General features: G+C 46.3%; 1 long non-coding RNA gene across 1 annotated transcript; it reads left to right on the forward strand.

Moving 5' to 3' along the window:
• Positions 1 to 1,013: 1,013 nt before the first annotated feature.
• Positions 1,014 to 8,857, forward strand: LOC115509037. Its single transcript, XR_003967203.1, has 2 exons — positions 1,014 to 1,083; positions 8,750 to 8,857. It is a non-coding gene; the product is annotated as an uncharacterized LOC115509037 (long non-coding RNA).
• The last annotated feature ends 15,288 nt before the right edge of the window (positions 8,858 to 24,145 follow it).

The raw sequence follows: 24,145 nt of genomic DNA on the forward strand, positions 1-24,145 counted from the left end.
GCCCGGGAAATCTCCCGGTCCCCTGAATCTCCCTCGTGGCTGGCCTGATTCCCTCTGGCACGCGGGGCCAGGTGGTGATTTTCAAGACTGATTTCAGAACAGAACTCGTTTGTATCGTTTTGTCTAAGTTCCATCCAAAACTTGACATGGGATTGGAACCGAAGTGTATGAAGCCAGTGGAGTCTGCACTCATCAGAGCAGAGCCGGGGACCTGTGACCTGCCCCTCGACCTTCTGAGGTGGCCTCCCACGTATCCCCCTGGGCCCCAGGGCTTCCCGGAACTTGGTTTGAAAACGACCCAAGTGGGGCGCCTGGGTGGCGCAGTCGGTTAAGCGTCCGACTTCAGCCAGGTCACGATCTCACGGTCCGTGAGTTCGAGCCCCGCATCGAGCTCTGGGCTGATGGCTCGGAGGCTGGAGCCTGTTTCCGATTCTGTGTCTCCCTCTCTCTCTGCCCCTCCCCCGTTCATGCTCTGTCTCTCTCTGTCCCAAAAATAAATAAACGTTAAAAAAAAAAAAAAATTAAAAGAAAAAAAAAAAAAGAAAACGACCCAACTAAGGTATTTTACATGGCCGCTGTCAGAGTAAGAGTCGTATCAACATGTTATTATAACGCATTATTATTATTTATTGCTGACATTTACAGCACTGGTTCTCAGACTTCAGCCTGCGTCAGAATCACCTGGACCTCTTGTTAAAACACAGGTTATTGGGCTCCACACCCAGAGTTTCTGATTCCATTGTTTTGGGGAGGGACTGAGAGAGAATTTGCACTTCTTTTTTTTTTTTTTTAACGTTTATTTATTTTTGAGAGAGGGAGAGACAGAGCATGAACAGGGGAGGGGCAGAGAGAGAGGGAGACACAGAATCGGAAACAGGCTCCAGGCTCTGAGCTGTCAGCACAGAGCCCGACACGGGGCTCGAACTCACGGACTGCGAGCTCATGACCTGAGCCGAAGTCGGCCGCTTAACCGACTGAGCCACCCAGGTGCCCCGAGAATTTGCACTTCTAACTAATTCGTAGGGCTGCTGCTGCTGGCGTCTGGGAACCCTGTGACAGCTGCCGATTTCACGTGTGCTTTCCGTGTGACGGGCACTGTGCTGGACTCTTCACCTGGGTTGTTTTATTTCATGCGCACAAGTGCGCTTTGAGGGAGGGATTGTGCTATTTATAACCCTTATTTGCAGATGAGGAAACGAAGGCTGAGAGAGTCAGATAACTTGCTCAAGGTCTTACAGCTACTGAGTGGAAGATTCCAGTCCAGTCCCCACGCTGCACCGTAACGTTCAAATTAAAACATTTTGGAAGGAGGGGATGGGCACACTTATTGCCCTATACTTACTTTCATTCACTGACCCAGGGGAAACAAGTTAATGAAATGAACTGGCTCCGAGAGAGAGGGTTCCAGCCCAGTTGAGGTTTAACGGAGAGCCGGAAAACCAGACACAACAGCAATGCTTGAAGAACTGTGCTTACCGAGGTGTGCCCATTTGGAACACCTGGGAAGCCACAAGACTTCTCAGGATACCCTGGAGACATTTGACCAAGAAGGGGCGGTCCTTGTGACAAAGGATAGAAAACAAAATGGCACTTCATTGATTTATTACTTCGTTCATTTGCAAAAACTTACTGAACGAACCTACCGAATATGCTGGGTGCTGTTTGGTGCTGGGAATACAATGGGAAGTAAAAATAGGCATGGTCCGTGATTCTCAGGCCCTACAGTACACTCAACGTTATTAAGTCTGGTAACAATTTTGCCCGAGTCTTGATATCTTGAAATTCAGCTTTGGCCACAGGATTCTTTTGTGCCCCAGCCGGCTGGTTCTGGCGCTTCCAAATCGTATTATCTTATAGTATCCGCGCTGTCTGTTGACCTAGTGAATTTCCATTCTGACTCATGCAGTTCAACCCCGTCTGACATCATCATCTCAAAAGTCTGTCTTCTCAATAGATCTTTTTCAAATTCTTGATTACGGACAGGATTTGGCTGGTCTTTGGTGACTGGTAGCTTTCAAATATGACTAATAGGTAGATGGTGTTTAATTGGTCTGTTCTTGTGTTCTTACTCATTACTGCTAATTACCCAGTGTGTTGGATATGCCAGGTGGATGCCTAATGACTGGTCTAATGACGAGCTGGAACACCATATTCAGATCCAAGATATCATGGTCCTGGGAGGCAGGTTCATGTGGTTCTTCATTCTGCCCCCTAGCACCTTTCCTGTTAGAGTGGGTTTGAGGCGGCCACGTCAGATTCTAGAGATCGTATAGCACTGTTCGATTGCAAGGAAATGTCCCCTGCATCCTGGGCCTCGCCTGCTATGTGTGAAAACTTATTTGGATGAACGCTCTGTGTTACTTGTTCCGATTTGGATTTGCTCACTCCAGCAAGGTTATGACCTATAAAAAAAAAAAGTATTAATTTAGTAGTCTTGACAGCTAGCACGTCAAGTTTCAAAGAATCCTGTGAAAGAAAGAAAATTAAAAGGGAAGAAAGGAAGGCTAGGAAAGAAAGGCTAGTGAGAGATCTGTGACTGATGTGAAATACGGAGTTTTTACCATGAGCTCAAGGAACCCTCCAGGCTGCCTCCCAGAGACCCAATTTCTGGCTCTCTAATCTGTAGATGGGTTTGCATTAAAAACAAAGCTCAACTTAAGCTTCAAAGTAAGAAGTCAGCATTCAGGGCAGACAGAGGGACTGTTTGTTGTGAACAAGCGGCAGTGACCAGTCATCTCCGAGAGTTGTCCCAGAGAAACAAAGAGTTTGAAACCCAGACTATAATGATAGCTGGCACATGGGACCTGTGGAATGAAATCAGTGCTTCCAAAAAAGGAAACAATGAAAAACAATACAAAGAAGCAGCAGCCCACACATTAATGTTCATGAACGTACGTTAACATTGACATTAACTTTGGGTTAATGTCAGATTTTACTAACCAGATTTTACTAACCAATCCCAACAGACCCACTCGTGATTATTCTTACTGGGGCGTTTTCAGTGGAAAAGTATCCAGTCGGTAAAAAGCTTCAGTAGTTGTGTTACGAAGGACACTATTTTCATTTTGACACAACATTAGCCTGGGCTCTTGTGCCCACCTAGATACCCTCATGCTGCCTACTCTGCCCTTGATTTGGGCAGAGTGCCCCTCCAGCATGACATTCAGCCTAGGTCCTATCCTTGTCTAGCCAGGGCCACAGCAGAATAGGGGGCAGGGGAAGACGAGGGTGAGGAGTTGGGTATCACTGAGTGTTTAAGAGCTCAGGCTCTAGAGCCAGAAAAACATAGGTTTTGATCTCAAATCTGCCTCTTACTATGTGGCCCCGGGCCTCAGGTTCCTGATAAGTCTTGATAATAACGTTGACTCATTACAGAGATTCAGTGAGATAGTATACACTCAGGGTTTAGTGCATTGCATGGCGCATGATATATAATCAGCAAATGATCCCTGTGGTTACTGGAGTCTTGGTCTTAGTATTTGTATGGGTGGTTTAAAAGAATAAAGTAGGTGGGTCAAGAGCAGTTCTCAGATGAATTTGTACCAGCTATGAAGTTGGTCCAAATTAGTCTCTAAATCCATTATACAGTGCCTTCTAAAGAACATTCTACAAAAATTAAAAAGCCCTATATCTGGGCTGCCCAGTATAGTTTAGCCATTGGCACATGAGCTACTGAGCACGTGAAATCTGACTAGAGAAAGTCGATTTTCAAATGTAATTAACTTAACCGTAAGTAGCCATAGGTGATCTGTGACTACCACGTTGGTCAGCAGAACTTCATAAGATTAAAGTTGTCAAATCTGCACGAGAAAGGGCAGACATTGTGAGGGAAAAGTTAAATGTGAGTTGAAGGAAGCGTAGAGCTCAGAGGATTGAAAACATCAGAAAGAATCAAATGTTTAATGAGTGATGGACATGATTCTGATTACAGCCCCTTAGCACAAACACCAGTAAAATATGAAACATCTGTAAACATTAGAAGTCAAACAGTCCAGTTTCAAGAGCTGTTTGACAAATTCTAATTCCACTGAAATGCAAGAGATTGAACTTTGACTTGGAATTTAGAGTCGCAAAACGTGCACCACTTGGTCAACAGCCCTGATGAATAAATGAGGCAGCATCAGACCTAATCGTGAATCCCATCAGGCAGAGAGGAGTTTCCTGAATGCCCTTCTCACGGTGCACGTTGAACTTGGACAGGTGAGAATCATTTTGGGGGAAAGATAATAGAGGAAGCAATGTTTACGTGATCACTGCTGAATTGGCAACGAGCTCGCTCTTTGGCAGCCTGATGGAAAAGCCCAGATGGGGAGAAAATAAAGTTGGCATGTTTTCTGTTCCTACCGGCACAACCCAAGATACAGGTATAAATGGTGTTTGTTCAGTAATAACTCAAATGTGTCACTGATATTGTGACAGAATGTCTAGGGTCTACAATAAGTTTCCATATTAAAAGAATTATAATCCAGAGGGTCAGGGGTCTAAGATGAAAAAAAAGGCTCAAACAGCACTGGTTTTATTTACAGAGCAAGACATATTTACACAGAGATCCCGCATAGTTGGGGTAAAAGTGGCTTTACCTTGGGAATGAAGAGACACAGTGCCTTCCTGGATACCATGTATGGATGAGACCTGGTTTCCGCTGGTTGCCAGTTTGGGGCCCTTCAGCTAGTTATTTACATACTCTGTGCCCCACAGTTTCCACACGTGTAAAAATGGGGTTGGGACTGACTGCCTCATAAGATTCTCACAAGGGTCAAGTAGAAAACAATTTGGAAAACTGTAATGCACTTTGCAGACGGGAAGTGTGATCATTGCCACTGTTGTTTTGACTTTCTCAGTAATGCTCCGAGAGGGGGAACAGCACAGCTGACCATTTTACAGATGAAGGGACGAAGCTGAGAGGGCTGGGTTCCATGACTTGCCCAAGGTCATGGGCTGCCAGCTCTGTGATGGCGCTACAAAACACTGGGCGGGTGTTAGCCGATGCACACAGAAGGTTCCTATTTCTTTTGAATCCTTTGCTTTAAGAAATGCTTAAACTCATGGGGTTGTGGGACTGGAACAGCCAGACTGCCTTTGGATCCAGACAAGAGGGCCCCGTGTGTTAGTTAGAAGGGCCTGCAAACTGGACCAGATCCAGCCTGTTTGGGTAAGTAACGTTTTATTAGAACACAGTTGCGCTCATTCATTTACGAATTGTCTGCGGCTGCTTTTGTATTACAGTGGTGCAGTTGAGCAATGGCAGTAGTGACCAAAGCCAAAACTATTTACTCTCTGGCCCAGGACCCACGAAGTGTACCCACTCCTGGGTTCGAGGGCCCCAGTATCGCCAACCACACACAAATAAGTGTATCGAAGAGCACACGGGCACTCTCTCCCTGGGGATCTGATCAGCACTTGGCAGAGTGTGACCCATGCCCCCAAACAGCCACTGTCGTTACCCAGACCTCCACGTCCGCATCGTGTCCACAAAAGAGACCACCTCTGGATGCCGATAGGGTTTAGGGCTTCCACTCTTCCTGACTCTGGTGGGTACAGATGGCTTTGGGGTACGAGGAGGATTTGAGGTGCACTTAGACTTGTGTTACTTGGATCAGAAAGGACACATCGATTAATTTGTCAAACCCTTCCTCTCGGCCAGCATAACGGGACTGGATTGTTGCATAACCAAGTATCGGTTCCCAATGGAGTCAGGCATCCTTGCTTCTCTTTGAGTTTCGATTCCTGGTTCTGGTTCTAGGGGTGCTCAGAGACTGGTGTGGTATTTACAACAGATGCACACGGTAACTGGGGAACGGTTTGCAGTATTAGCGCATATTACATTTAAAAATTTTTTTATGTGGATCTCAAGATGAGATTCTTCAACTGGCAGCTTGACAGATGTTGAACACTAGAACCACGAGTGGTTTTATTTTTCGAAAATGATTTTATCTAAATCATTAAAAAAAAATTTTAATGTTTATTTATTTTTGAGAGAGACAGAGACAGAATGCGAGTGGGTTAGGGGCGGAGAGAGAGAGGGAGACGCAGAAGCTGAAGCAGGCTTCAGGCTCTGAGCGGTCAGCACAGAGCCCGACGCGGGGCTCGAACTCACGAGCTGTGAGATCGTGACCTGAGCCGAGGTCAGACTCTCAACCGACTGAGCCACCCAGGCGCCCCCTAAATAATTTTGATTTAAACTTTTGGCATTCGCATACTGTGCGTTGTGTTTTGCCTTTCAATTTTAAGGACAAATTTCTAATTTTTAGAAGACATCTTTGGGAACATCAACATTGAAAATGGTTAATTTTATCACCTTTATTTTAATTTGCATTATTTGATGAAAATATATGCAGATTTCATATACTCTGAATACTCTTTTGATTTATTTTTATAGTCCTTTGAGCATTAATGTCAATGAAATAAGACCTGGGTTTCTTATTTATGATGGTAGTCACTCTTCTTTGGTTTTGGCAATAGCAGAAATGATATGCCTATCTTTGATTTTTTTTTTTTCTTTAAGACAACAGATGGGAAAGCGACTGAATGGAATCATTAACATGGTTATTTTTCCCCATCCCCCAACCGCCTGAAAGGAATTCTCAGTTACATGCATTACCTGTTACCTCAATATTTCTGGGAATCTATTTCTTAGGGGGGGAGAAAAGTTCTCTTCAGGATTAGGGCTACACAATCCCATGTGACTGCTTTCTGGAGGGTTCAGGTCTCTTTTTCCAGTGACTAATTACTAAGAGGCTGCTTCTCGGAGGTTCCTGCAGCTGCCAGCACCAAGTTCCTTGAAGCCCCATCTGCGGTTGTCTTGCCCAGGAGGAGCAGGAAGGGGCTGCTGGGCTGGCCTGGAAACTAGAAACGAGGTGGCCTTAGCCCCTTTTGTCCCATAAACGGCCGCTTCTCCAGGGGTGCCTCGGGACCAGCCAGCCACTCAGGGAGCCAACCAAAAGCCTACTTCTCCTGTGGTGGGGAGAGACATACTTCCAAATCCACCCATGGCTCTCCTGGAAAACTGGCACACGCCCTTGTTGAGTATCCAAGTGGCTCCAAGGCCAGCGCTCAACTCTGGCACCCCGGCACTTGGGGGAGCTTCTCCCGCACTCCGGAGGAAATACGTATTCGTTCATGCATCAGCTCACTCACTCACTGAGCAAATGTTGACTGCTTGCCCACTGTGCCAGCCGCTGGTCTGGCGGTCGCCTCAGAAAGACCCAACGTTTGGAAGGTTCGAGGTTTCAGCCCCGTCCGCCATCGTGGGGTGGGAGGACGGGTTGCTGGAGAGTGAACTCCACACAAACTCTTGAGACGGGTGAGAGAGACTCAGAGCAAGGGTGTGATTATGGGACTTGAGCCCCTGGATGTCATCTGAAATGGCTGGATATCTCACTTTGCAGTCCCACAAATCAACAGGCTCTCTTTTTTGTTTAAGTTCATTGAAATTGGGGTTTTCTTCACTTACAAACACGAGCCTTGATTCATAGAGCAGACGGGCAGAAAATCTACTTCACAGTGACGTGACGAATGCCATTATAATAGACAGAAGAAGGGAGGCATGGGTGAGTGGCTGTGCGGCAGATGCTGTTGGTGCCCTGCCTATCTCCTTGGCCTACCGTGGACATCTCCTGTGGCTTCGGGGGCCCTTTCCATACCGTCATCAGCTTCCTCCTCAGTACCCGAGCGTGTCTGTCTGCCTGGAGGAATGTGCTTGGCCCCAGCACGGGACAGACTGAGTAACAATATCTTAAATGAGAGAGTTGATTTCTTCTTCACGGAATAGCAGCCTGGTCCGGTGGAGTTGTCAGGGCTTCAAGCTCCTTCCATATTTTCTTCTCATTCGTAGGGTGCTGACCTGGTCCTAAGGGGTCCCAGCTGTGCCTATGTCCACGTGTCTGTTGTTTTGCTTGTTGATTCACTGCCGAGTGACCCCTTGTTCCCTCCTATGACCACTTTTTAGTGCCACCCATAGGCACCTGGTGACCTGGTGGCTCTCGCAGAGAACTTGGGAAAGGCGGAAGACATCTTGGCTGCCATCTTGCCACTTCCATAAATCGACACACTCCAATCCCTCCCACCTTCCAGGTCCTTCCATCATCCCCTGCCTCCTCTAAATCTCAGTGTGGAGTGGAGAGCAGGGCGGGGCATGCCTTCAGGACCCGTCAGTGGCCTCCTGCTTCTTCAATCTGCTCTCCTTCTCCCACTGGGAAAACTCCAGTTTGGGTGAGAGAATGGGGATCAGGATAGCTATGTCCCTTCATCAGGTTTTTCTTCCAAATGTATTTTTTCATGCTCTGGGTTTTCCTTGCTGCCCCTGAGACTTAAGCTTTTGAAATCAAAGGCAAATAACTGACTTCTTAACGTATTTCTCAGCTTTTAGCACCGTCTCCTCATCTCTGAGGCAACTTGGGTGTCAGGCTGACTGATGGGGAAAGGACACAGTGTAGAAGGACAGAGGGAGGGGAAACACATCAGAGAACACATCAGTCTAGCACCTGAGCACCAGGAAAACCACAAGGCTGTGACTGAATAGGACACCGTAGCTTCCTGCTACCAAGACTTGGAAACCTGGCTCGCACACTCGTGTCTGGTACATTTTTTTTGTCCTGGAAGCCCGAATAACCCCTGAGAATATTTTAATTTTGCGAAGAAAATCATGCATATTTCCCTAACGAGGCTGCTAGGTTGTGGCCCAATTTCAAAGTAACAGCAAATACCGTGACTGTGCCCTCAAATCCAATATTCATCGGAAATATGCCAGGCTCTGATCTGCCACTGACGTATAAGTCAAATATGTTTCCATGGCAGCCACCCGTCCCTGTGACCAGCCAAGAGTCTATCCCTGACAAAAAAAACAAAAAAAAAAAAACACATTGTTGTGTCTCTAGGAATGAGACCCAAGCTGGTGATTGCCAGCTCTACCCCCACGGCGCCAGCCTTTGCAAGGCTATGAACCAAGTTTCCCGCTTTCAGGTCTTTCTGGTCTACCCACCAAGCCTCGCTTGCAGGGTATGAAGCTAAATGTAACTCCTGTGGCAGATGGTCAGGTCACCTTTCAGTAAAATAAGGGAAAATGGCAACCAAGGACCTGCACGCCATTTCTGGCACAAACATATTGCAGGTTGCAAATCCCTGCTCTACCTGCGTAAAAATGCCGTCAATGGACTACAGACAGAGATGTCTTTCTTTTTTCTTTTTTTCTTTTTTTTAACGTTCATTTATTTTTGAGAGAGAGACAGAGTGCACGTGGGAGACGGGAAGAGAAAGAGGGAGACACAGAATCCGAAGCAGGCTCCAGGCTCCGAGCTGTCAGCACAGAGCCCGATGCGGGGCTCGGACTCACAAACCGTGAGATCACAACCCGAGCCGGAGTTGGACGCCCAACGGACGGAGCCATCCAGGGGCCCCAGAGGTGTCTCTCTTAAAGTGTGTTCTGTGCAACGTGTCAGACACTATAGGAAAATGGGATTGTATGATCAGATCTATTTAGCACGTCAGCTTCTGTTGAAGTTGAAGAGTCTGTTGACGATGAAAGATGGTGGTGCAATGTGTGATGTTGACCCACTCACGTGGCCCTTGTGGACTTTCTGGCACAGATAGCTCCTGGGACCGTGGCTGGGCGGGACACACTTTGAGAACTGCTGTGACAGCGCACACGTCTCTTGTTACAGGATATTGCCCTGTGGTCCTGACCATCGTGGCTTGGGGTTAGAAGAAAATATTATTTTGTAGACGCTAAGTGACTAAGAAGCAGCAATTTGGAGTTACTATCAAAGCAGCATCTCATCATTCCTGTAAATGTCCAGATACCAAGAAATCAATGGCTGGATCATTGCCACTGCCCATTCCAGGGCCGGGCTTGTCTGGCTTTGTTTCTACGTGTCCGAGGTCCAAGTTGTTTCTCTTCTTTATACTTTCTTTTCTGAGACACAAGCACGGTCTCGAATAACCCTGAAATACAGCAAGGATCACACAAAGCATCTCAAGAGTCTTTTCGGGTGATGAGTCCGTGGCCTATTTCTTATGAAATTCATTCATCCAAGTACTGGTTAGCACCTCCTATGTATTAGGCCCTACAGAACGTGCAAGGTTGACTAAGGTAAAGCCTCTATTCTTAAATATCTCCTGTGCCAGCCTCTTATGTTCTAGAAAAATGTTACAGTAATGCATTTATAGATAAAGGAACCCATCTGGAGATGAAGTAAATAGCTGGTTCCAGTTTTGGTGCTGTGAGATGAGAGGCTGTTCCAAGGCAGCAGAATAAGGAAGGAAGATCATTACTTCACTTCCACTTAATTTTAGTGAACTTCTTGGAAGAGGTGGTGTTTTGACAGATCTGAAAGAAGAGCATTGGACCGATCTCAAGACGAGTCGTTCAATAAATGTATGAGGATCCAGGCTTGGAAAGTCAGTATTGTGAACGAAAGGAGGCCACCTCCACTGACAGCTCAGAAGCAGTAACGCTGGGTATTCTAAATGTCTTTGTTCACTGTCGAAGAAAGTTTTTCTATGTTTCCTAATTCCCACCGTTGTGGACTGCCAAGCCAGTGTTTCATTATAATCTTGGCTCTTAAACAGTACAGTTCATCCAAAGACGACAGGGTCTTGTGAACAGAAATTCGGCCTTGGACCAAGGTTGTAATAGATCGTACGCTTCATTATACAGGTGAGGAAAAGGGACCAGCTGCTGCATGACAGATTTGCCGTGGAGCAAGAGGGCAGACCCCATGCGGTGTTTCAGAAATTGTGAACTCTGACTGACCCACGAGATGACTTACTTTTGGAGGAAGTGGTGTGGAAGGAGGACCGTAAATGGAAAATTGGGGAGGAGGGGGAATGTTCCCTCCATCCACTACTCCCTCAAGCATCATTTGAGCCCCCCAGGGAAATGTTAGCATGGTATGATGCTTAACAAATTTTAAAGGAGAAAATAAAATGATTTTTCTATTCAAGCCCAATTAAGATCTACATGAAGACCTGGATAATTTCTCCTCTCACCCAAAATGAACAAAAGGCCAATTAATAGTGTTAGGATGTGACCTCACTGTGGTTAAAAATATTTATGTTGTGGGACGCCTGGGTGGCTCAGTTGGTTAAACGCCTGACTTCGGCTCAGGGCATGATCTCACGGTCCGTGAGTTCGAGCCCCGTGTCGGGCTCTGTGCTGACAGCTCAGAGCCTGGAGCCTGCTTCAGATTCTGTGTCTCCCTCTCTCTCTGCCCCTCCCCCGCTCACGCTCTGCCTCTCTCTGTCTTTCAAGAATAAATAAACATGGAAAAATTGGGGCGCTTGGGTGGCTCAGTCGGTTAAGCAGCCGACTTCAGCTCAGGTCACGATCTCGCGGTCCGTGAGTTTGAGCCCCGCGTCGGGCTCTGGGCTGATGGCTCAGAGCCCGGAGCCTGCTTCCGATTCTGTGTCTCCCTCTCTCTCTGCCCCTCCCCCGTTCATGTTCTGTCTCTCTCTGTCTCAAAAATAAATAAAGGTTAAAAAAATTAAAAAAAAACATGGAAAAATAATTTTAAAAAATATTTGCGTTGCTTGAATGTAAAATGGCGGGTAACCCATTCAGGACTAGTGTGGGCAATAGGAAATAATAAACAGAAGAGAGAAAAGGAAATAAAAATGCAGTGGCACTAATAGACTTGGATTAACACCAGTATTTTCAAAGATGCCCGCACAGCTTCAGATTCAATAGAAGTCCTTTTGCCAAGGACTCTGACACATTTCATCCATCAGCAGACTGGCCACCGTTTCCTAAGGAATGTCCCTAAGATCAGCCCTTTCCCTCTCGTCCTCTGTGCCAGAGCCCATCTTGTTCTCCCAACGCTGTAACCATCATTGCGTGGCCGTGAAGCTCAGTCCGGCTGCTGTGTATGCTGCCTCTGAGTTATAATCCACCTTATCTGATTTTCCCACATGCACCCCGTCGTTCATTTTTTCCCCTCCATCTGTAACTGAGGAAATAACAGATAATTGGTTAGATGGCTAATTGAGCCTCAACCAGGCACTTCAGACTTGTCCTGGTTTGTTTGGTGCCCTGCAGAGGCAGATGGGATCCAACTCTTTGGTTTATTTCAGCGGCTTGGAATCCTTGCAGTTGGCTACAAGGGAGAGGTGGTACCTAGTGTTGGATGTTTCCTGGCCAGGGGACAGGGTGTAGGTGGCTGTGCCTCTCAGTGGTTCTGTGGACAGTTTGGAGGCCCTTCTAAGAGAGAAAGGTTCACAACAAAAGCTGGAGAAGCTGTTCTTGTACAGTGATCTATGATATTGGGGTGAGATTGTAAGGCGGAGGGTGAAGGCGGGGTGCCCAAACAAAGCTGCTAAGCTGTGTCGCCACTGTACCACGTGATGATCTGTTGCAGAACCGGGAAAGGGCCACTTTCCCCACTGCTGCAGAAAATTCAGCCCCTGTCTGGCCCCATGAGACCTGGCAGCTTCGAGAACAGAAGGCTGTGATAAACGACCAGAGGCTGGCCGAGAACCTGGTGTGGATTTATGAGTGGGCCATTCTCTGCTACCCAGGGAGAGTAAACTAAAACGTTAAAAAGAATAAGCCAGCTCCCTTGAGCTAGAAGCTGCCGGTGCCCACCCATACCTGTGTGCGCTGCTCCTCCCGTGGGCACCGGGCATCTCCCCGCCACCTTGCACTGTAGGGACCGTGTTAACTAGTCCTGGCCAGAGACTAGTGGAGGGATGGAAGCCACTCTGAGGAAATCACTGGCTTCTTCAATCTTTCTGTGAGATCCTCGACCCCCTCTCTCTTCACTGAGCTGCTGGCTGAATGTAGAGGACCCAGTAGAGGATTCTAGAACCCTAGGTGATAACAGGGCCACAAGATGGAAGGAGCCTGGGGCGCTGAATGATGGCATGGAGCAGTCTCTCATACCACACCCCCCTCTTTCCCGGACTATGAAGTGAGTGAAAATTTAAACTTTTTTGTGTGTGTTAAACCACTGAGATTTGGAGCTCGCTTGCTATGGTGACTACCACACTGGCTAATACTGAACTGATGGTGAAAAGTCATGACGTGGAGAGAGGGGCCAAGGCTACTTACTAGTACCTTCTCAAGTGTTCTTCAGTGACGTTTCCAGATACGCAGATAAGAGTACATGCATATCCCCGGGTCCTGGGGCTCATGACCCAGCTGGTTTGCTTTAAGTTTCCGTTCCCTCTTAGTCTTCTGAATGGAAAATTTGTCTTCCTTTCTAGAATATATTCGCGTTTATCTTCATGTAAAAATAATATTTGCTGAGATTTAGCCCTCAAGTTGAATTGACTTTTAACCTAGCATCCCAAGTAGCAGCCCTGTTACAGTTTGTCTCCAAAGATCCCTTCCGTTGCCTCCCCCCCTGCACCCGCCCCCGACCTCTCTGCCCTGGTTGTTGGTGAAAAGCAAAGCTATGTCAGGAAACCCCTTGCAGGGTTTCAGTGAGTTAACACCCTTCAGATTTCAGATGCCTGACTTAATTCTTTAAAAACAAAAATGAAAGCAAAGTTGGTCTCATTTGGTGTTAATGCTGAGGCTGTTCAAAATGTTTTCACCACTTGGCTTCACAAAAAAGACAGAGCTGAATAAAAAAAAAAAAATGTAGGGGCGCCTGGGTGGCTCCGTCGGTTAAGCGGCCGACTTCGGCTCAGGTCATGATCTCACGATCCGTGAGTTCGAGCCCCGCGTCGGGCTCTGTGCTGACAGCTCGGAGCCTGGAGCCTGTTTCAGATTCTGTGTCTCCCTCTCTCTGACCCTCCCCCGTTCATGCTCTGTCTCTCTCTGTCTCAAAAATAAATAAACGTTAAAAAAAAAAAAAAAGGTAAAGAAGTAAAAGAAGACTGGAGACGTTTCCTGAGGCCATGTCCCTCTCTGAGGTGGGAGAGGCAAGATGTAGAGACAGCTAATGTTTTTGCTCCTGCCTCAGTGGGTTTTCCTCCTGCTCTGATTGGGGTCACAGGGCCCAGATGATGGATGACAAGCCAGAAATGTAGCCTGGGTCCTGGAGCGTCACCTAGTCAACACTTGATTTTCAAAAAGGAATCCATCAAGATTACCTTAGATCAGGGGAAGTCACCTGAGTCCACTCCTGGGCACACTGAAACCCCCCCAAATCTCTTTGTCTTTTCTCAGGGTTCTTATTTGCTTATCTTCAAGTGATTTATGTGGGGGAATCACTGAGAAATTCACTGCGAGTGGCAGAGGTAGGAGCATCAAAAGAGTCTTGGTTGGACCAGCTTCTCCCTACGTCATGGACTTAATTTTATCCTGTGGTCTTCGACATAGACTTAACCACCATTTTGTCAATACAGGACCGTGAAAAAAACTGCTGAAACACAAAGAACGGAAAACAGGAACTTGAAGCGATATTTATATTTCAATATTCGTAGCAGCATCATTCACAAGACCGAAAGGTAGGAAGCGTCCACGCCCATTGTTGGCTCCATGGATGAACAAAATGTGATACACACACAAACAGTGGAACTACCCACCCCTTTAAAAAGGAGGAAATTCTGGGGCGCCTGGGTGGCTCAGTCGGTTAAGCATCTGACGTCGGCTCAGGTCATGATCTCGAGGTTTGTGAGTTGGAGCCCCACGTCGGGCTCTGTGCTGACAGCTCAGAGCCTGGAGCCTGCTTCGGATTCCGTGTCTCCTTCTCTCTCTGCCCCTCCCCCGCTCACTCTCTGTCTCCGTCTCTCTCTCTCTCTCAAAAAAAAATAAACATTAAAAAAAAAAAAAGGGAGGCAATTCTGACCCATGTTGCCACATGGATGAACCTGGAGAACATTGTGCTAAATGAAATAAGCCAGTCACCAAAAAACCAAATACTGTTCAATTCCTTGTGTATGAAGTACTTAGAGTAGTTGAATTTCTAGAGACAGAAAGGAGAAGGGTGGTTGCCACAGGCTGTGGGAAGGCAGGGGGGAGGGAGTTCGTGTCTAATGGGTCAAGAGTTTCAGTTTGGGAAGATGAAAAAGCTTTGGTGATAAACGGCGGGGATGGTTGCCCAACAGTGTGGACGTACTTAATACCACTGAACTGTACATTTTAACACGGTGAAGACGGTAAATTTGACATTCCATGCTTTCTACCACATAACATGTGGAAGGCAAGCGACATTGGAGAATACGTTGGGAGGAGGAGACGGTCCCCTTGCCCCTCCCCTACGCCCAGATAACCTGGGCAATTGGAGTCATTTCTGTAGTTACAGATTTTGTTTGCACGTAAGCACCCAGTTAGTGATTCATTTTGCTGCTTTCGACCCCTGAGCAAAGAAGAGTAAAGCAATTTCCTCCTTTCCCTCCTTCACGGCAAAGAGCCAGGATTTTGTGTTCTTCAGTTCTGGGCCCACTTTTCCCGTGGAGAATGATTGGCTTTTCTGTGGTTTAAAGGCTGCTGAAAAGGCAACCCCCACGCAGGTCTCTATTTGGTCAATTTGGTCATTGGGGGCCCTTCTAAGGAGGGCTGGGAGTTACCCGAAATGGGGAAGGGTTGGAGCAGGGAGGTGGAGACTGGGAATTTGAGATGGGAGGTGGGGGGGCTTTGAAGGGCTGGGAGGGGTTGCAGACTCAATACTAAAAGGAGGATGTGGATGTGGGGGGCATGGGTCCCCAGCAGAAAGTTATGTTAGTACCTGCGAGAAGGAGCCACTGATGGCTGCAGAAGGGTTCAAGGCAGGGCCCGTGTCAGTGAGGAGGTGCCCATACGCTCACACGACGGCCACCTACGGTGTGGAGAGGTGCCCACCAAGGGTACAGAACCAATGCCCGTGGCAGCAGCAGGTGGCAGAAGGGGCCTTCCGCCCAGGACAACCACAGTGGATTAAGGAGCAGGCACCACCTTTATTTGGGGGGACCACACACACTTCCCTTTCAAGTGCCAGTCCCTTGAAGGAGGGGAAAGAGCCCAGGCTTGGGTGGGGGGAAGGAGGGAGGAGTAAGTGCTCAGCTGGATAGGAGTCGATGGGGAAGAAACAAAGACGTGTGTCGCTGCCTACATCTTTAACAAGTGCCTTGGAACGCATCCAGCCGTCACAATTGTCCAAATTTTACTCCAAATCCAATCTGTGACTCCTATTGTCTTCTTCCACTGGGGGACACTTAGAAAGACGTAACAGATGGCTGTGTGTGGCAATAGTGTTCCTTCCCCACTGCCAGGAGTGAGTTGTTTTTTTTTTTTTCATCGATGCCTTTCTCTTTCATCCAAAAATAATTTTTCTTCATATCAAAAGCAATACATTGTTTTGATATCGTAGAAAAACATAAAGAAGAAAATTTAAATCTCCCATAATGCTACCAGCCCAGAGACAACCACTGCTAAAAATTTTACTGCACTTCCTGCCCGGTTTCTCCCCCGTGCATGGGTTAGTGTCTTTGGCCAAGTACGTACATCTTTCAGGTCCCGCTGCCCAGGTGTGCTGATGAGCCTATACTAAACTTTTCTGATTCCAGGCCCTTCATGCAGTAGCAGACAAAGCTGGGGGGGGGGGGGGACAGTGTGGGACATGAGTCAGAGAGAACACTAATCCACCCATAAGGGACTTAAATACCATCTTCTCAGCAGATTCCTGATCAGCCACAGACCTGATCTGACCATAAGCAGTTTAGATTACATTCGGCTGGTTCCAAATGTTTGTTGGAACTGGTGTGATATTTACCATAAAAACAAAATTATAAATGGTGGTTGGATTTGCAGGCCATAAAGCTCAAGATGACCAGCGGTGGAACTGAGAGATCGTTGATAACTGTTCTGATCACAGATTCCTCTTAAGCCCTTCTGAAATCGTCCCTCGGAGACCTGAATCCCGGATGTCCGCGTCTTGACCAGTCCCCTTGTCTACCCTAAATCTTCAGAGGGTAGGAGGACTCAGGTGGGAGAGTCACAGCGTCATTCACAAGTCCAGCACTGCTAGTTAGGGAGTCGGTATTGAAACCGTGGGCTTTGGAGACAGCCCTGCCTGGGTTCAAATCCCAGCGCTGCCTGGAATTAGTTATGTGAGTCTGGGACGCTCGCTTAACCTCTGAGTCTATTTTCTCGCCTATAAAGTGGGAATCATAATGCATATTCCTAAGGATTTCTGTGAAGGTTAGAGAAGATAGGACGTGATTTCTTGGACTCGAAAATGACAATATCCCACAGATTTTCACCATTGATTTAAATTACTGAAATGAGGACCTTTCTTAAATATCGATAAATACACTCTTTACAACTATACGACCAAAGGCAAGAGTACAAGTTGAGAAAAACCAACAGAACTAAAGTTGGCTCTTGTGATTAATGCTGTTATTTTGCTGAAATTAATTCGGCTTCTTGAAACACCAGTTTCTAGGACGGGGTTCTTTTGAGCTGCGCATCCCGAACCCACCATGTGCCGCGCGATGGTTCAACTTGCCGACAACCTTTCTCGGGTCTGGACATTGTAACCTGGAGGGCTGTAGGCTACATGTGGCCCGTGGATGGACGTGTTTCACCTGACCCTCATAGGATTCATTTTTTCCAATTAGCTGCCGTTATAAAAGAATGAAGACATTACACCTAAAATGCTCTGTTCCCACTCCTCTTGAAAGGCTGGAAGAACCAGCCCCACAGGACCGCAGGGTCGGGGGGGGGGGCGGGGGGGGTGAATGGCAGTCCCCTGTCACCTGAGCTGGGCTTCCCAACTCCACTCTCCTGGCTCTTCTCATGTGCGTAAGCTGCCAGCCTCTGTGGGATTTGCTCTGGGACCTCTTCCTCTGTGACTTACACCCGTTCCTCAGCAGCCTGTGACGGCCAAACAGCACTTCAAGACACCCCCAAAAGGTGAGAAATGCAAGAGCAAAAAAACTTCTGCTGAAATTGTGAGCAGCATTCGGTTCTCCCGTGTCCATCCAGGTGACCCGGACGAGTTTGTTTGCGTACGTGTGCTTGAAGGTTTTTATTGAAGCGCAAAGACAAAATGTTGAAATCCTCCTAAGCTATCCTTCGTTCCTCCAGGATCCCCGAACCCCCAGTTTGAGCGCCGATTCCCTCTCAGAGTCCGCAGGAGGAACCAACGCTGCCGACACCTTGATTTCAGACTTCCAGCCTCCAGCACCATGAGAGCATACATTTCGGTTGTTTTAAGCCACCCAGTCTGGAGTAGTTTGTTAGGACAGCCTTAGGGAGCTAAGATAGTCACCTTGCATAGAATCGGACCCCAGGAGAGAATGAACCGGACGTGACTATCATTGAAGGGAAAGAAACTGAAGAGAGGGAATAGTACCAGTCCAAAAATGCAGTAGGTGGTTCCCCATCCCTCGCCTCTGGCGGACATGGCCCATTCTCCCCCACGCTGCCACCATCATCAGACCCCTGCCCTCTTCTGTCTGCGGCTTCTTCAAGGTATACTTTCCACTGCCTTGCACCTCCTTAATCTCCAGTCTTCTCTCTCTACGTTTGTAGTGAGGGCTGGGTGGAACAGAACACCAGAACAGGTGCATGGCAGGGAGAGACGGATGAGAAGCAGGGTCCAGCTCGGGGGTCGGGGGTGGGGGTGGGAGACGGCTGCTGGGAAAGAGGAAGGCCAACGCAGCCAGGAAGCGCACAGCATCTAATACACATTCTGTCCACAATTGGAACCAGGCAGACCCCGAGAGACAGCATCTGAAGACAATGCCGGAAGTATCTCAGAGAGAAGTCTTTGTTCTGGCCTCGCCAATACAAAACAAAACTGTTTGTTTTTTTTTTTTTTCTTTTCAGGCAAAAAGACACCTAAATAGCACTCCAGTCTTCAACAGAGCTGGGTGCAGAAACAAACCACCAGTTCATGCAGTGTGAGTTTTTAAGGGTATGTTCCAATTTTCTGCGCCCTCTTCCAGGGCAGATGTGAAACCTCGTGTTCACTCCAGCGCTCCTTTCCGGGCAGCGCGTGGGGGCTTTCCCAGCCAGTGTGTTCCCCCCTCGCACATCGCTGCCTGCCACGGTCACGGACAGCACCTCAGTTGAACTCTGACCTGTCTCGTCCTGACGCCCACCGAGCCTGCTGCTGTCTGTCTGTTGTAACATTTCTGTCTGTCCTCAGATCTTTGGAATAAGCTGACTGTATTTCACCAGACCTTATGGCTCCTCGTCTGTTACCTTCACGCCCTTCACACTGACGTGCTGTGCTCAACTTTGCAACCAAGTGTTCACTGGCTGGTGGCGCTTTCTCCCCCATTCCCGTCCTACCCTCCTGCTATTTGCATTGCATTAATATGCAAATGAAACGAAATGAAACACTTCCTCTTGGGTTGAGAATTCGCAGTTTTAGGGCTGAAGACGGGCTGCTTTAGTTTTTCATAGACTTTTGTGACACCACGTTCTGCTGCTGTGTTGGAACGTAGGACCGCTCCCAGATGTGTGCCTGCCTGCTTTCCTTATTCTCTTCCTTCCCCTTTCTCTCTCTTGCCCTTGCTGGGGATCAGGACATGCTATCCCAAAATATAGAATGCCAAAATATTGGCATTTTGAATATATTTTAAGCCGAAAGAGTTTGAGAAACTGGCAAAAGCAGGAAGGTCACTCTGACTCCCCTCCCCTCCGCCACCCTTCTTCCTTGAAACTGGTCGTAAAACTCGCATGTGAGAGGTAGCCTCCCTACACCTGGAGGAAAGGAACAACCTTATAAAAAGAATCCCCCCAAACAGGTCTCGTTAATTTTTCCCCAGTTTACTATACTTACCTCAACATATTAACCTATCATATTCCTCCGCGATTGTCCACTCGTCATCAAACCTAGCATAAAAATACTCAGGTCTAATTGTTCCTCTGGATCTTCATTTCCTTATGAAGGCTCCCATGTCACATAAAACTTAAATAAATTTATGTGCATTTCTTCTGTTAACCTGTCCTTGTTACTGTAATTCCAGGGACCCTAAGAAGGGCAAGGAAAATGTTTTCATCTCCTATACGCTCTATTTCTTCTTTCCTTTATTTCTTTTGTGATGGTAAAATATATGTAACATAAAAGTTACCATTTTAACCGTTTTTAAAGATATCGTTCAGTGGCATTAAATACATTTGCTAGCAAGTTAATTTTGTAGATATCGATAAACTGATTCTAAAGTTTATGCAGAAAGGCCAAAGAAAACAGAATAGCCAATAGTATATTAAAGGAGAAGAACAAAGTTGGGGAACTGACACTCCCCAGCTTCAAGACTTTTATTCATTTATTTAAAAAAGGTTTTTTTTGATGTTTATTTATTGTTGAGAGAGACAGAGACAGAATGCGAGTGGGTTAGGGGCAGAGAGAGAGGGAGACACAGAATCCGAAGCAGGCTTCAGGCTCAGAGCCATCAGCACAGAGCCTGACACGGGGCTCAAACTCATGAGCTGTGAGATCATGACCTGAACCGAAGTCGGACGCTCAACCGACTGAGCCACCCAGGCGCCCCTAGTTTTTTAATAAAGCTACAGTAAGTGTGGTATTGCTGAAAGAACAGACAAATAAATCAATAGAACAGAACCGAGAGCTCCGAAGCGGACTCACATAAATACAATGAACTGATATTTGACAAAGGAATGGAAGCAAATACAATATGCAAAAGATAGTCTTTTCAACAAATGGTCCTGGAATGACTGGACATCCACATGCAAAAAGACGAATCTAGACACAGGCCTTATATTCTTCACCAAAATTAATTCAAAATGGATCAGAGACCTGAATGTAGGATGCAAACCTATGAAACTCCTAGGAGATAATATAGGAGAAAATCTAGATGACCTTGGGTATGACGATGATTTCTTAAATACGACACCAAAGGTACATGAAAGAAGTCATTGGTAAGCTGGACTTTATGGAAATTAAAAATGCATGCTGTGCAAAAGACAGTGTTGAGAGAATGAGAGAAAAGCCACAGAACTGGGAGAAAATATTTGCAAAAGACATATCTGATAAGGGACTATTATGCAAAATATGCAAAGAACTCTTAAAGCTCAAAAATAAGAAAACCAACAACCTGATTAAAATCTCAGCAGAAAGACACCTCACCAAAGAATACATACAAATACGGGGTGCCTGTGGGTGGTCAGTCAGTTGAGCACTCACGGCGTAGAGCCTGCTTGGGATTCTCTCCCTCTCCCTCTCTCTCTCTCTGCCCCTCCCCCACTCTCTCTTTCTCTCTCAAAATAAATATTTTTTTTTTTAAAAGAGAGAGAATACATACAGATGGCAAAGAAACATATGAAAAGATACTCCACATCTTCATTAGGGAGATGCAACTTAAGATACCACCTCACACCTATGAGAATGGCCAAAATCCAGAACACCGACAACACCAAATGTTTGGGAGGATGTGGAGAGACAGAATTCTCATTCTCTGCTGTTGATGATGCCAAATGGTAGACCTACGTGGAAGATCACTTGGAAGTTTCCTATAAAACTAAACATACTCTTAACATATGACCCAGAAATTGTGTTCTTTGGTTGTAAGTCAAATGAGCTGAAAAGTCGTCTGGCATCGTTACTCATAATAGCCCAAACTCGGAAGCAATCAAGGTCTTTTAGTAGGTAAATGGATGTATAAACTGCGGTACATCCAGACAATGGAATAGTATTCAGTGCTGAAAAGAATGGAGCCATCAAGCTATGAAGACTTCATGACAGATTAAGTGAAAGAAGCCAATATGAGTAGGCTCTATACTGTACGATTCCAACTATATGAGATTCTGGAAAAGGCAAAACCATGGAGATGGTGAAAAGATCAGTGATCATCAGGGGCCAGTGGGAAAGGAGGGATGAATAGTAGGAGCACAGAGGATTTTTAGGGCAGTGAAATTATTCTGTATGACACTATAATGGTAGATATGTGTGATTATACATTTGTCGAAATCCATAGAATGTACAACACCGAGAGTGAGCCCTAATGTGAACCATGGACTTTGGTTGGTAATGTGTAAATGTAGGCTCATAGATTGCAACAAATATACCACCCTGGTGAGGGATGTTGATAAGGGGTAGGCTGTGGTGCGTGGCCATAGAGTTATATGGGAGCTCTGTTCTTTCTACTCAGTGTTGCTGACACTGCTCTAAAAATGTCTATTTAATAAATAAATATTTTAGATAATTCAATATTCACTTACTGTGAATATTGTGGACCTTGTCCTTCCACTCCTAGGTATTTACACAAGAGAAATGAAAACGAATGCCCACACAAGGACCAGTACACAAATGTTCAGAGCAGTCTTATTCATATGAGCTAAAAACTGGAAACAACACAAATGTCCATCAGTGGGTGAGTGGATAAATAGGGCATATCTATGAACCAGAACACTGCTAGCAATAAAAAGGAACACGCTGCTGATGTCTGTCATTACACTGAGTCAAAGAAGCCAGAAGCAAAAGGGTACATATTATATAATGCCATTCATATAAAATTCGAGAAAATGTAAATTAATCTGTGCGGTGACAAGACAGATCAGCAATGTGGAGCCCAGGGGTGGAGGAGGAAATTACCACATGGGGCATAAGGAGACTTTGGGGGGCAATGGAAATGTTCTATATCTTAATCGTGGCTGTGATTTCTACACATGTGTATTCCTATTAAAAGTCACCAAAGCGCACACTTTAAAAGGGTGTAGTTCATTATATGTAATTACATCTCAATCCAGTAGAAAAAATCTAATCACTTAAATTAACAAAGGGCTTTCACTTGAATCAGGTTTGTTGAAAAAATTGAGCATTAGGACTAAAGAAAAGCCGGATCTGGAGGAGAATATGTAGTAAAAGCTATCAAAATGATTTTTGGTCCAGCGTTTCCACATCAGGAAATTGATTTTAAAGAAATCACAAGAATGTCCATCCTCATATTACTCATAAAGGACAAACTGAAATGACCTAACGGTTAATAAAGGGCATTATGGCATACACATATGCTATTCCATTATCTAACATGAAAAGTCATGTTATTTAAGGGTATTTATTGACACAGACTTTTACAATACACTAACGAGGGGAAGGGGGAGTCTGTTTACCAACACACATATACGGTATGATCCCATCTTTAAAAAATATCATTATGTCCCTAAATACATAGAAGAAGTCTGGGTGGTAGTAGTCACATGGGTGGGTATGACATCCACATGGGTAGATCCAACATCTGTTCTCTCTTCCATGGTGGTAGAATGTTTGACAGGGTTCATGTTCATCCAGCTGAAGGCTACATTTCCCAGCCTCTGTGGCAGCTGCATATGACTACGTTCAAGCTAATGGGATCGGAACAGAAGTGTTCGCGACTACAGGTGATTTCTCTGAAAGGGAAGGGGCACGTTCTCCCCGGTCTTTCCACCTTTTCCAATGGCGGAATGAAGCAGCGGTGAAGAGCCATCGTGGACCATGCACACAGGGGAAAGAGCCAGGAATGTTGGAGCAAGAAGATGTAAAAAACCGGGGCCTCTGACCATGTCACAGAGCAGAGCCAAATTACCGACTCCAGTGTTTGCATGAAAGGGAAGTGAAATCCTACACTTTTTAGGCAACGATTTTTCTTTGGGTCTCTTAAATGTGGCGAATCAATATCTATCCTACTCAATGCATGTAGGGAAAAGACGGGTTAAAGAAGGGAGTGGTTAAGAGAGAAATGCAGCCGGGGCGCCTGGGTGGCGCAGTCGGTTAAGCGTCCGACTTCAGCCAGGTCACGATCTCGCGGTCCGGGAGTTCGAGCCCCGCGTCGGGCTCTGGGCTGATGGCTCAGAGCCTGGAGCATGTTTCCGATTCTGTGTCTCCCTCTCTCTCTGCCCCTCCCCCGTTCATGCTCTGTCTCTCTCTGTCCCAAAAAATAAATAAACGTTGAAAAAAAAAAAAAATTAAAAAAAAAAAAAAAAAAAAAAAGAGAGAAATGCAGCCGATAGGTCAAATAAGGTGGGGGCCGAAGAGCTGGTGACCCCGGGGAGAGTGTTTTCAAGGGGGGATAAGATCAGAAGCTCAGTTCTAAGAGTCAACTCCAAGTGAGGAAGGATGGACAGTAAATGTAAGCACGCTGCCAAGTTTCTCCATAAAGGAGGCAATAACTAGGTAATAACTGGAGAGCGACGCGGGGTCGGAGAAAAATCCTGCCTCTCCTCCCTTGCACTCTTCCATGGCGTTCTCGGAGAACAGGAACCTCTCCTAACAGTAATGGCGAATGTTCCCAGCCTGTTTTACTTACTGATGATTGTGTAAAAGTTACTCCACACTAC

The sequence above is a fragment of the Lynx canadensis genome, chromosome A2 (genome assembly GCF_007474595.2).
Source record: "Lynx canadensis isolate LIC74 chromosome A2, mLynCan4.pri.v2, whole genome shotgun sequence".
Classification (NCBI taxonomy): domain Eukaryota; kingdom Metazoa; phylum Chordata; class Mammalia; order Carnivora; family Felidae; genus Lynx; species Lynx canadensis.